Source organism: Ovis aries, chromosome 9 (assembly GCF_016772045.2).
Source record: "Ovis aries strain OAR_USU_Benz2616 breed Rambouillet chromosome 9, ARS-UI_Ramb_v3.0, whole genome shotgun sequence".
Taxonomy (NCBI): Eukaryota; Metazoa; Chordata; class Mammalia; order Artiodactyla; family Bovidae; genus Ovis; species Ovis aries.
In genome coordinates, this window is record NC_056062.1 from 890,819 (window position 1) to 905,316 (window position 14,498).

The 14,498-nt window shown below is 39.0% G+C and overlaps 1 protein-coding gene and 1 non-coding gene across 3 annotated transcripts in view; both read right to left on the reverse strand.

The window, feature by feature from the left end:
- Positions 1 to 14,498, reverse strand: part of KCNQ5 (potassium voltage-gated channel subfamily Q member 5) — a 630,518-nt gene that overhangs the window by 390,476 nt on the left and 225,544 nt on the right. The window lies entirely within an intron of this gene.
- On the reverse strand, positions 7,184 to 7,290 carry LOC114116508 (U6 spliceosomal RNA). Its single transcript, XR_003590411.1, has one exon. It is a non-coding gene; the product is annotated as a U6 spliceosomal RNA (small nuclear RNA).

The following is a 14,498-nucleotide window of genomic DNA, read 5'->3' on the forward strand; positions in this document are numbered from 1 at the left end:
CTTTGTTGGACTTTGGTGAGCCAGTATGAGCCGGCAGCACACCCAGCATGTAGTGCAGTGTTCAAAGGCAGGGCATGGGAGCTAAGGCTAGACTCAGCCATCTCTGGGCATTACTGGTCCAATAACCTAATCAACCTTCACCTCAGTGTTCTCATCTATGTAATTACAGTACCTACTTATAGAGCTGTTGCAAAGATAAATTAAGGAAATACCTGTATGACACATAGTACAATATCTGAAACATAATATATTCACACACTATATTGTTTTAAATTGTTACTACCACAATACATTACCTGTAAAATGACTCTGTTCATGCTGAAATAAAAACACCTTGAAATTTTACTGATATGAAAACATATTTCTTATTTTGTGATGTAGTAAGAGACAGTCAGTTTTGTTTCCTAGACAGCAGATGGCAATCTGCTTCTAGAAATCGAAGGGGGGGGAAAAACAAGTCTCAAGCAATATGATTGATGCTGTAATTTATAAGTTGGTTTGAAAAGAAGAAAGGGATTCTCTACATTCTGTATACATGTGCAGTAAGAGGCTTCACCTTAGATAATAATTTTGGCTAGCTGAGAATCAGACTGAAGTTGGATCCTGAGGCTACCTCTAGGCTTGACAGGAGAGAGCACTTTAATATATAAATAATAGTCATTGTATTTAGTGACAGGGAGGAAAGAAACCCTTAAGTCCATGCCTATAAGTTTTGTATAAAATTTATATTGTACACTTCTTGCAAAGAAAAGGAAAAAAATTCAACACAGTCCTGAGTTTGAGACATATTTACATATTTGAAACAGAGGTTGACTGAAATATGGTGATGCCTTTATAAAAAAGATTTCCACCATTTATGGTCATAGAGTAAGAAGCCAAACTAGCTCAGTCCAGCAGATTTGGGGGGGGGGCACCTGGAAAATGATATAAATCAAATGGGACTTGGAATCAACAGAAAAATCAACATTCCACTTGAAAATCATTCAGCAAAAATAGTGATGGTGAAGTGTCATTGGTGACATGTGTTGATGGAAGTTATGAAAACATTCTAAGAAAAGATTATAGGGTTTGCTTTGGCTTTCCACACAGTGGGACGATCCTATCTCCACATAAAAGAACCAAGATGAGTGGGGTTTTGCAGCAGAAGGTCAATTCCAAAGTTTCCTTAAGGGAATAGGGTAGAATCTATGGAGTCTTGGCCTTACTACCAAGAGGTACTTTATGTTTTGTGGGATGATTCTGACAGATATCTTGTTGCCAGGAACAGTTTCCTCAAATTATAAACACCAATGCCTTGGTCCTCTAAGTATCTTCCAAAGTGCTCTATTTAGAGTCCCTACTTTTCCAAGTTTCTCTTGCCTTGAGAATCTCATGAATGGTGTGAAAAGGCAAAAAAGATATGACACTGAAAGATGAACTCCCTAGGTCAGTAGGTGCCCAATATACTCCTGGAGAAAAGTGGAGAAATAGCTCCAGAAGGAATGAAGAGGCTAAGCCAAAGAAGGAAAAACATCCAGCTCTGGATGTGTCTGATGGTGAAAGTAAGGTTCATTGCTGTAAAGAAAAATATTGCATAGGAACCTGTAATGTTAGGTCCATGAATCAAGGTAAATTGGAAGTGGTCAAACAGGAGATGGTAAGAGTGAACATTGACATTTTAGGAATCTGTGAACTAAAATGGACTGGAATTGGTGACTTTAATTCAGATGACCATTATATCTACTACTGTGGGCAAGAATCCCTTAGAAAATGTAGTACCCCTCATAGTCAACAAGAGTGTGAAATCCAGTAATTGGGTGCAATCTCAAAGATGACAGAATGATCTCTGTTCATTTCCCAGGCAGACCATTCAATATCACAGTAATCCAAGTCTATGCCCCAACCACTAATGCTAAAGAAGCTGTAGGTTCTATGAAGACCTAAAAGACCTTCTAGAACTACCACCAAAAAAAGACCTTCTAGAACTACCCCTATGATGATGTCCTTTTCATCACAGGGGACTGGAATGCAAAAGTAGGAAGTCAAGAGTATCTGGAGAAAGAGGAAAGTTTGGCCTTAGAGTAAAAAATGAAGCAAGGCATTTTTTGTTTGAGAATGCAAAATGGTCATAGCAAAGAGTTTTACCAACAGAATGCACTGGCCATAATAAAACCCTCTTCCAACAACACAAGAGATGACTCTACACATGATATTAGCAGATGGTCAATACCAAAACCAGATTGATTATATTATTTGTAGTTGAAGGTGGAGAAGTTCTATACAGTCAGCAAAAACAATACTGGGAGCTGACTGTGGCTCAGATCATGAACTCTGTATTGCAAACTTCAGATTTAGATTGAAGAAAGTATAAAAAACCACTATGCCACTCACGTATGACCTAAATTAAAACCCTTATGATTATATACTGGAAGTGACAAATAAAGGGATTAGATATGATAGACAGAGGACCTGAAGAACTATGGACAGAGGTTCATGACATTGTACAGGAGGCAGTGATCAAAACCATCCCCAAGAAAAAAGAAATGCAAAAGGGCAAAATGGTTGTCTGAGAGGGTCTTACAAATATTTGAGAAAGAAGAGAAGTGAAAGGCAAAGGAGAAAAGGAAAGATATACCATTCTGAATGCAGAGTTCCAAAGAATAGCAAGGAGGAATAAGAAAACCTTCCCAACTGATCAGTGCAAAGAAAAAGTGGAAAACAATAGAAAGGGAAAGATGAGAGATATTTTCAAGAAAATTAGAGATACTAAGGGGACATTTTATGCAAAGTGGCACAATGAAAAACAGAAATAGCACGGACCTAATGGAAGCAGAAAGTGTTAAGAAGAGGTGGCAAGAATACATGAAGAACTATACAAAAAAAGATCTTAATGACACAGATAATCATGATGGTGTGATCACTCATCTAGAGCCAGACATCTTGGAGTGTGAAATCAAGTGGGCCTTAGGAAGCATCACTACAAACAAAGCTAGTGGATGTGACGGAATTCTGGCTGAGCTATTTCAAGCCCTAAAAGATGATTCTGTTAAAGTGCTGCACTCAATATGCCAGGAAATCTGGAAAACTCAGCAGTGACCACAGGATTGGAAAATGTCAGTTTCATTCCAATTTCAAACAAAGGCAATGCCAAAGAATATTCAAACTACAGCACAGTTGCACTCATTTCACATGCTAGCAAAGTAATGCTCAAAATTCTCCAAGGTAGGTTTCAACAGTACATGAACCAAGAGTTTCCAGATTTTCGAGGTGGATTTAGAAAAGGCAGAGGAACACGAGACCAAGTTGCCAACATCTGTTGGATCATAGAAAATGTAAGGGAATTCCAGAAAAACATCTACTTCTGCTTCATTGACTATGCTAAAGCCTTTGACTGGGTGGATCACAGCAAACTGGAAAATTCTTGAAGAGATGAGAATACCATACCACTTTACCTGCCTTCTGAGAAATCTGTATGCAGTCAAGAAGCAACAGTTAGAACCGAACAAGGAACAATGGACTGGTTCCAAATTCGGAAAGGAGTATGTCAAGGGTGTATATTGCCACCCTGCTTATTTAACTTCCATGTAGAGTATATCATGCAAAATGCCTGGCTGAATAAAGCACAAGCTGGAATCAAGTTTGCCAGGAGAAATATCAATAACCTCAGATATGCAGATGACACCACCCTTATGGCAGAAAGTGAAGAGGAACTAACCTTCGATGAAGGTGAAATAGGAGAGTGAAAAGACTGGCTTAAAACTTAATTTTCAGAAAACTAAGATCATGGCATCCGGTCCCATCACTTCATGGCAAATAGATGGAGAAACAATGGAAACAGAGTCAGACTTTACTTTCTTGGGTTCTAAAATCACTGCAGATGGTGACTGCAGCCATGAAATTGAAAAATGCTTGCTCCTTGGAAGAAAAGCTATGACAAACCTAGACAGCATATCACAAAGCAGAGATATTACTTTGCCAACAAAGGTTGGTATAGTCTAAGCTACGGTTTTTTCAGTAGTCAGGTATGGATGTGAGAGTTGGATCATAAAGAAGGCTGAGTGCCAAAGAATTAATGCTTTTGAACTGTGGTGTCAGAGAAGACTCTTGAGAGTCCAGTGGACTGCAAAGAGATCAAAACAGTCAATCCTAAAGCAAATCAATCCTGAATACTTATTGGAAGGACTGATGCTGAAGCTGAAGCTCCAATACTTTGGCCACCTGATGCGAAGAGCCGTCTCATTAGAAAAGACACTGATGCTGGGATAAAATGAAGGCAGAAGGAGAAGGAGATGACAGAGTACAAGACAGTTGGATGGCATCACTGATTCAATGGACATGAGTTTGAGCAAGCTCCAGGAGATGGTGAAGGACAGGGAAGCCTGACATGCTGCAGTCCATGGGGTCACAAAGTTTGGACACAACTGAGCTACTGAACATCAACAACTTTTTAAAAACTCATTTATCCTAGGAAAAAGACAAAGTTGTCCAATCTCACCACTTTTACTCAACATCGGTTTGAAAGTCCTAGACACAGTAAACAGACAAGCAAAAGAAATAAAAAATATCCAAATTGAAAATGAATAAGTAAAAGTGTCACTGTTTGCAGATGACATGATACTGTACATAGAAAATAAAAGGTGTCATCAGAAAAATATGGGAGTTCATTAATGGATTTGGTAAAGTTGCAGTATATAAATCTAACACAGAGAAATCTCTTGCATTTCTAAGCACTAAGAATAAAAAAATCAAAAAGAGAAATTAAGGAAGCAGTCCCATTTATCATTTCATGAAAAATAATTAAATAACTAGGAATAAACCTTAAGGAGGCAAAGCACATATACTCTGAAAACTGACTCTGATGAGAGAAAGAAAAGATAGCACAAACATAAGGAAAGATACACTTGGACTGGAAGAATCATTATTGTTAAAGTGACCATACTATCCAAAGCAATCTATAGATTCAATGAAATCTTTAACATAAAACCAATGACATTTTTTATGGAGCTAGAATGAAAATATTAATAATTGTATGGTAGTATAAAAAATCCCAAATAGTCAAAATAATCTTGAGAAGGAAGAATAGAGTACTGATTGCCTGCCATTGACCTGATACGGAGAAATCAGTCTGCTTGACTTCAAAGTACATGAGAAAGCTCCAGTAATCAAAATGGTATGGATCTGGTACAAAAACAGATACATGTATCAGTGAAACAGGGTAGAAAGCCCAGAAATAAACTCATATTCTTATGTTAAGTCTACAACAAAGGAATGAAAAATATACAATGAAGGAAAGATAGCCTCTTCAGTAAGTGGTGCTGGGAAAACTGGACAGCTACATGTAAAAGAATTAAATTAGAATGCTCTTTAATACCATATACAAAATCAACTCAAAATGGATTAAAGCCCTAAATGTAAGACTGGATATTAAAACTCCTAGAGGAAAACATACACAGACATCTTTGACGTCAATCACAGAAATATCTTTTTGGATCCAACTCTGAGTAATGAAAATTAAAAACAAATGGGACCTAATTAAACTTAAAAGCTTTTGCACAGCAAAGGAAATCATAAACAAAACTGAAAGACAACATATGGTCTGGGAGGAAATATTTTCAAATGATACTACCAACAGGGATTAATTTTCAAAATATATAAACAGTTCATACAGCTTAATATCAAAAAAGACCAAACAACCCAATCAAAAAATAAGCAGAAGACCTAAAATGACATTTCTCTAAAGAAGACATACAGATGGCCAACAAGCACATGAAAAGATGCTCAACATTACTAATTACTAGATAAATGCAAATCAAAACTACAATAAGATTTCACTTCACACCAGTCAAAATCGCTATCATCAAAAGCTCTACACATAATAAATGTTGGAGAGGGTGTGGAAAAAAGAGAGCCCTAGTACACTATTGGTGGAAATGTAATTGGTGCAGTCACTATGGAGAACGGTATGGAAGTTCTTTAAAAAACTAAAAATAGAATTACCATACGGTTCTTTAATCCCACTCCTGAACATATATCCAGAGAAAGTCATACTTCAAAAAGATACATGCATCCCAATGTTCACAGCAGCAGTATTTATAATAGCCAAGACATAGATAAATGGATGTACATATACACAATGGAACATTAATCAGCCATAATAAATGTAATAATGCCATTTGTAGTAACATTGATGGACCTCGAGACTATCATACTAAGTGAAATAAGTCAGAGAAAGACAAATATCATATGATACACTTACACGTGAAATCTAAAATATAATACAAGTGAACTTATATATGAAACAGATGTAGACCCAGACATAGAAAACAAACATGGCTATCAAAGGGGAAATGGTGGGAGGGATAAATTAGCAGTTTGAGATTAACATATATACACTACTAATATAAAACAGATAAACAATGTGATCTATATACAGCACAGGGAACTATACTCAATATCTTATAATAACCTATAATTGAAAATAATCAGAAAAACAATATATATATTTAATCTGAATCACTTTGCTGTACACCTGAAACTAACAGAACAGTTTACATTTACTATACGACAATAAAAATGCAAAAGAAACTTTAGAAAAAGTGATTTATCTTACTTACATACATACTTTTTTAAAATTTATTTTAATTGGAAGTTAATTACTTTACAATATTGTATTGGCTTTGCCATACATTAACATGAATCCACCACAGGTATACACGTGTTCCCCATCCTGAACTCCCCTTCCACATCCCTCCCCATACCATCCCTCTGGGTCATCCCAGTGCACCAGCCCCAAGCATCCTGTATCATGCATTGAACCTGGACTGGCAACTCGTTTCATATATGATATTATACATGTTTCAATGCCGCTCTCCCAAATCATCCCACCCTTTCCCTCTCCCACAGAGTCCAAAAGACTTTCTATACATCTGTGTCTCTTTTGCTATCTCGCATACAGGGTTATCGTTACCATCTTTCTAAATTCCATATATATGCTCTAGTATACTGTATTGGTGTTTTTCTTTCTGGCTTACTTCACTCTGTATAATAAGCTCCACTTTCATCCACCTCATTAGAACTGATTCAAATGTATTCTCTTTAATGGCTGCATAATACTCCATTGTGTATATGTACCACAGCTTTCTTATCCATTCATCTGCTGGTGGACGTCTAGGTTGCTTCCATGTCCTGGCTATTATAGACAGTGAAAAATATGGAACGCTTCACGAATTTGCGTGTCATGCTTGCGCAGGGGTCATGCTAATCTTCTCTGTATCATTCCAATTTTAGTATATGTGCTGCCAAAGCAAGCACTTACATACATACTTTACCATCAAAGGAATATCCACAATACTCCAAACTGAACCTCTTACAGGAATATGTGCTACTTCTGAGCAGTACAGGAACTATCAATTTATCCTTATATAAGAGAAACCTATATGCAGGTCAGGAAGCAACAGTTAGAACTGGACATGGAACAACAGACTAGTTTCAAATAGGAAAAGGAGTACATCAAAGCTGTATATTGTCACCCTGCTTATTTTATATTGTCACTCTGCTTATTTAACTTCTATGCAGAGTACATCATGAGAAACGCTGGGCTGGAAGAAGCACAAGCTGAAATCAAGATTGCTGGGAGAAATATCAATAACCTCAGATATGCAAATGACACCAGCCTTATGGCAGAAAGTGAAGAGGAACTAAAAGCCTCTTGATGAAAGGGAAAGAGGAGAGTGAAAAAGTTGGCTTAAAGCTCAACATTCAGAAAACAAAGATCATGGCATCTGGTCCCATCACTTCATGGCAAATCGATGGGGAAACAGTGGAAACAGTGTCAGACTTTATTTTGGGGGGCTCCAAAATCACTGCAGACAGTGACTGCAGCCATGAAATTAAAAGACGCTTACTCCTTGGAAGAAAAGTTATGACCAACCTAGATAGCATATTCAAAAGCAGAGACATTACTTTGCCAACAAAGGTCTGTCTAGTCAAGGCTATGGTTTTCCAGGAGTCATGTATGGATGTGAGAGTTGGACTGTGAAGAAAGCTGAGCACCAAAGAATTGATGCTTTTGAACTGTGGTGTTGGAGAAGACTCTTGAGAGTCCCTTGGACTGCCAGGAGATCCAACCAGTCCATTCTAAAGGAGATCAGTCCTGGGTGTTCTTTGTTTTTTTGTTTGTTTGTTTTTTGTTTTTTGTTTTTTATTTTCCTTTGCTGGGAGGCCCTACAATGATCGCTTCCCTTTTTATTTTTTATTTATTTTTAATTTTTTTAAGTTTTTTATTTTTTAAATTTTAATATCTTTAATTCTTTGGAAGGGCTGATGCTAAAGCTGAAACTCCGATACTTTGGTCACCTCATACAAAGAGTTGACTCATTGGAAAAGACTCTGATGCTGGGAGGGATTTCGGACAGGAGGAGAAGGAGATGACAGATGATGAGATGACATCACTGACTTGATGGACGTGAGTTTGAGTGAACTCCTGGTGTTGGTGATGGACAGGGAAGCCTGGCGTGCTGCAATTCATGGGGTCGCAAAGAGTCGAACATGACTGAGTAACTGAACTGAACTAAACTGAAAGGGTAGGTACTTTGCAGTCAATTCAAATCTCTTTTTCTATACTGAAGTACATTTAGTAAAATATTTTTTTCTTTCACTTTTAGAGCTTTAAAAACATAGTATAGAGAACAATGTAACAAACCTTTATATATTCAGCCCCTAAAGTTCCAAATGTTCACATGTTGTCATTTTGGCTTCTGATCTATTAATTTGGCTATAAAAGAACCAGATAACTTTTGATAAAACTGAGGTCCCTCTTTTTTTCCCAGCCCATCTTTCTGCTTCCCTCACCAGACACAATTATTATCATAGATCAGGTGTGTATCTTTTCAGCCTATAAATTTATACTCTCATTACATTCCTAATCCATAACCCATCTATAGTATTGTTTAATGCTCATTATTAAATTTACATGGTGATATAGTTCCATATGCTATTTGTAACTTGCTTCTTTCAGTCATTCATCTTAATCTTTTTGTGATCTGATGTTGAAAATTATATATATATAGGTCATTTCTGTATTTGCTATGTCGTTATTCCATCACATAAATATTCTATATTTTACATTTTCTTGGGAAAGAATATTTCATTTTCCCTAAAAGCAGTCCTGAAAAAAAAACCAGGTAATTTATCATCTTCAAAAACATTATTGGTTTCAATTTCTAATTTCAAATTTAGTCCAGTGCAGAAAATCTAGAAATCAATCAAGTGAATAACAAACACAATCTTCTCCAATCCATTTAAAGTATTAAGTGAATATTGATATTCTATTAATATTTTGATATGGGGCTTTCTAAGGATACATACATTTACCAAAAATGACACCCCAGTGCACAGGCCACTTGTCAAAGGGTTCATAAATATTTTGATTCTTTCACATATTCTTATTCTGATTTGATCACAATGAATTTAAAAAGGCACCTATTGAGAGAAGTTGCAAAAATAAAGTCTTATTTCCAAGTGCAGAATCACTGAAAGCCTGGGCAATGCACCGGTGAGCAGGCTAGGGGGTCGATGGCAGGCAAGCTGCACACAGACACGGTCTTCATTTCCCCTGTGTACCTGCTAACACCCTCACAAGGGTGACCATGTGTGAACTCCTTCCTGGTCTCCACCAGTGGTTTTACATACACATGTTAAACTGAAATTACTTGAAAAAAAAAAAAAGGATGCTTGCTTGTTTTGGTGTTAACAATTCGGTACAAAAGTAACATTCTTTTTTTTTACTTTTATACACTAATACTTATATAATTTGGTACTAAGTCCTCTTAAGATTCCAAAATGAAAGAAAGCCGCAGCACTATTCATAATCATAGCACTGTTACTCACAACTGTCCAAAAATGGAAATAATCCAGAAATCTATCAATAGATGTCAATGTGCACAAAATGTGTAATATACACACAACAAAATACTATTCAGACATAAAAATCAATGAGATTCTGATGTATGTTCAACATGGATGCACCTTGAAAATATATGCCAAGTGAAACAAGCCAGCCACAATAGGACAAATACTGTACAATTCCATTTATATGAGGTCCCTGGAATAGCCAGATTTACAGTGACAGGAAGGAGAAGAAGGGGGAGCAGGCCCCAGGAAGGAGAACAAGTGAGGTTACTAAGTAGCGGGAACAGAATTCCAGCCTGGGATGGTGACCAAGTTCTAGAGTAGGATGGGGCGATGCTTACCCAGCACTGTGAATGGATTCCATGCCATTGAATTGTACACTTAACATGGAAAACTTTATGTTATATATTTTACCAAAATAAAAAAGAGAAAATCAATCATTCTAAGCGATCATACAAAGCTGGCATTTTTACATTGACTATTTCATTATTTTTTGGTGGGGCGAAACATGATGGAAGAGTTGGAGGCTCCAGTGGGAGAGTCTGTTTTCTGAAAGGATTTCTATTTTTCAGTTCTTGCAGGAGAAGAGAGCCTTTGGGAGACAGTGTTTGTCTGACTAAACAAGATATTGAGGGGATTTTCCCTTAGCAAACACAGAGCAGGATTTTTTCAGCCTCGGCACAACTGACATTTTGGTCCCAATAAGTCTTCTGCAGGGGCATCCTGTGTGCTCAGGATGTTCACCAGCTTGCCTGGCCTCCACCACCTGTACTTTTAACAAAATCCCAGCCCTGGCTGAGAACCCTTGCTGTAAAGCCACTTAAAACAGAAACAATACTGAAAGCCAGAGCTGGCCATTAAAATGTGGGTAAAAGGTATTAAGACCCTGTTCTCTGTGATTCTTTCAAATGCCTCCTCATCTGTCACTACACAAATGGTAAGCCCCTCAGCCCACACTTGGGGTTGTCCACAATCTGTCTGCAAATTAGTCCTACCGCCCACCACTTTCTCAGAGAAACCTTCTGTCTCATGAAAACGTGCCTCATTTCAAACACCTATTCACTCTCTCACAACATGCTTTTTATCACATCTTCCCTTTGCCTAGAATTCCCAGGCCTTCTCCTCCCCTGATGGGACTTCTATTTATATTTGATGTCTTTGCTGCTGGTTCAGATGCCACCTCCTCCCTGAATGCTTCCTTGATTCTTCGGACCAAAGTATCCTTTCTCTTGGAAGCCCGGTGGCATCTGCTAAATGGCCTAACCTATTCACGTGGCAAATCCACACTGCACAATTTGGGGTGTATATCTTACGTTCCAACCCTTCAGAGATGTATAGGAAGCAAGTGAGGGCGTAGTTTTGGAACCTGGGAGTACTTCACCTGGAGATCGAGAGCTGGGAGTCTTCTGTGAAGAGAGGCTGACAGGATCCATGGGGCTGGATGAACTCACCTAGTGAGAGTTTGCAATTCAGGGACAGAGTCAGTAGCATCTCAGGGGTGGGCAAAGGCAGATGATGGAGAGAAATAAGGAGTGATGAAATACTGAAATGATGTCTGCATTTACTTTATTAAAAAAATTAAGTTCTTCTATGAGAAAAAAAAAAAAAAAGCCTCTCCTTCAGTTCCTAGCACCGGGACTTCCACATAGAGTGTGTGTGGTGGATGCATGAAAGAGTTACAAGGGGAGAAAGAGCGAGGTTTCTAACTATTAAAACGTCATTTGCAAGCGAATCAAAAACCAATGCAATATTGTAAAGGAATTAACCTCCAATTAAAATAAATACATTTATATTAAAAAAAGAAGGCTCCTTTACCAGGTTTGTGCCGCAGAAATGCTTCCAGCCCCAAACAACTCATCCATCTAACTACTGCATGAAATTCAACTTTAAAAGTTGAATTTAAAAGTTACCTTTAAAAGTCCTTTGTTTTTGTGAGTTGTTTTTTTTTTTTTTTCAGATTTTAAGGATGTATTTAAATAAGCAGAGGCTAGTTAATAAGAGTCTCTCTTTAACAAGCCCTTAGCAGACTGTTGTAGGGTCCCTGGGGATGAGAGTATCACTGGAGAACCATGGTTCATGGGAAGGAGAAGCAAGCCAGTGAGACTAGATGCAGGACACACCACAGCTGGACTGATTTACCATGAGTGTATTATATATATACATGCAAACATACTTGTATGTATAAATATATATCTAGAAATGCATAGATATGTGTGTATGTATATATATATATGTATTTATTTTGTGGGTTGTATTAAAAGAAGGAATTAAAAAGAACTTAAGATCACAGCAGAAATACTGAAGAGATAATATGAAAGATAAATATGCTCATTTTTAGGCAGATAGGCATTCATGACAGCTGAAATAAAAGCCTTTTTTTTTTTCCTGTTAGAAGCAGGACATATTTCTTTCTATTCATTATTTCTTATAATATTCCTGTAGCTTCAGAGGCAAAAGACTGGTAGAGAGACACTGACTTTCACTCTTTCTAAGCTACAAAAAAATGACTGTTGTTTCTAAATTTAGCTCATTATAATTATCTGGTTTTCCCCCAAACGTGCCTGACTTGCCTGATTAGTCTAATCAGGGGCTCTAATGACTAAACTAAGGGGAAGGATGGCTGGCAACTAATGTATCCCTGGTGTCATATATGAGGATATATCTCTGTGGTGGTTACAGCAGATTAAATTGGTGTTTTCACACTGCAGGCGTGTATTCTACAGACATACCCTGAGCTGGTATATGCAAACCATGGTCCCCCAGAACCAGAACTCCTGGCAGGATGGTGGAAGCTGTGGTGGGACGTGGAGGAAGAGGAGCCCAAGATTCAGTCAGGCAGCTGTGAGGCTCCCTGCACAGCAGCCACCTTGACCCTGCGGAGGCAAGACATCTAGGCTGGCCTCCTAGATGCTAAACAAGCCTCCTTCGCTTGCTGACTCAGCCTGATTGAGGCTTTCCATCCACAGTCAAGGATGAAGCTTTCCACAAGAGCAACTGACTTCAACATACAAGTAACTGGTGTCATTCACCTATTACTCATTTGTTCATTCATTGGACACATGTAGAACCCATGTGCGCCAGGGGTGGTAGACAAACAGGAGCAACCCTTGCAAATGTCTTCCCGTTGCCCAGGAAGGAGGTGCCTGGGCTAAGGGAAGGTTTGCTCCCAGACTCAGCTTACTGTGGACCCCCAGGGTTCACATATTAGCCAGACCACCAGGTCACTTAGGCTTCTATCAAGGGCTGAACCATAAGGCCAGGCGGTTGATGACTCTAATTCAAGCTGCATTTGCCACGCTCATCAGACGAGCGAGCCTGTGAGGACAGCACCTGCTGATGCTTCTGCCCCTAGTCTGCACCCAGACACTCCTGTTGCCCTTCGACGCTGCCCTTTGCCAGCACAATTCCAATTGCTGAGGAAATACATACAAAACAGACAGAAAGCTTCACCCTCAGCATTTGAACATTCCAGCAAGGAAGCCAGATGACAAACACACTGTGTAAACACATAAAACACACCGGACTTCCCAAAGAGTCAGTGTGATGGAAAAACAGGCATCAGGAAAGGGGCAGAGTGTAGGGAGCTGGGTATGGGTCACCATCCCTTTGCAGAAGCAGATTTGGAGGGAGAGGGGGATAAAGAGTCCGAGGGCCTAGAACCTTTCAAGGTTGGGGGTGTGGAAAGTCAAGAAAAAGAGGAGGACCAGGGGTGCATCAGGTCAGCAATGGGGGAGGGCTTGCATTTTATTTTCCCCCAGGCTTCCCTTGTAGCTCAGCTGGGAAAGAATCTGCCTGCAGTGTGGGAAACCTGGATTCGATCCCTGGGTTGGGCAGATCCACTGGAGAAGGGAAAGGCTACCCAATCCAGAATTCTGGCCTGGAAAATCCCATGGACTAGTCCATGGGGTTGCAAAGAGTCAGACATGACTGAGAGACTTTCACGAATAGGGACAGAGTGATGCTTCACTTCACGTCACTTCTGGCTGCTCCTAAAACCAGGTACAACATTGCCCAGAGGTCCTCTAAGATGCTGCAGTTGATGAAGGGTCTTCATTTGTCAAGGTGGGTCCCTCTCCACCCCTGCCATCCAGCGATGCTCTGAGGATCAAAGGAGACAAAAGCTTTGAAAGGAACTTTGAAAACAAGGAATGCTGTCCATGTTGGCAAGAGAACATCACTGCAGAACTGGGCTAGAAATAAGCAGGGTGATGATTCCTGTATCCAAACATTACTGACTACAGTAGAAAGATGAGAGAGGGAGGGAGAGAGAGATGGAGAGATGGCCAGAGAGATGGAGAGATCAAACACAGGCTTGATTCCTCATGAACCTAAGTGCCAACCTGCTTGTCAGCTGACTCTTCTTTCTCCCTTCCTCTCCTACAGGGGAGAGCTCTGTTCCTCTGGTGCAATTTTGCTCCTGAACCATTTGACTGCAAAACCCAGGCTCCATTCTAGGACAAAAATACTGACTTTATCCTGTTAAGTAAATGTGTAAATTGAAAGGCAGGCTAATTTTGCCACCTCTCAAATTACTCAGGCAATAGAGATTAACAATAATTGCCAATTAGAAGAGAAGGAACATGGATGAGAAAAATATGTCTCTTAAGAAC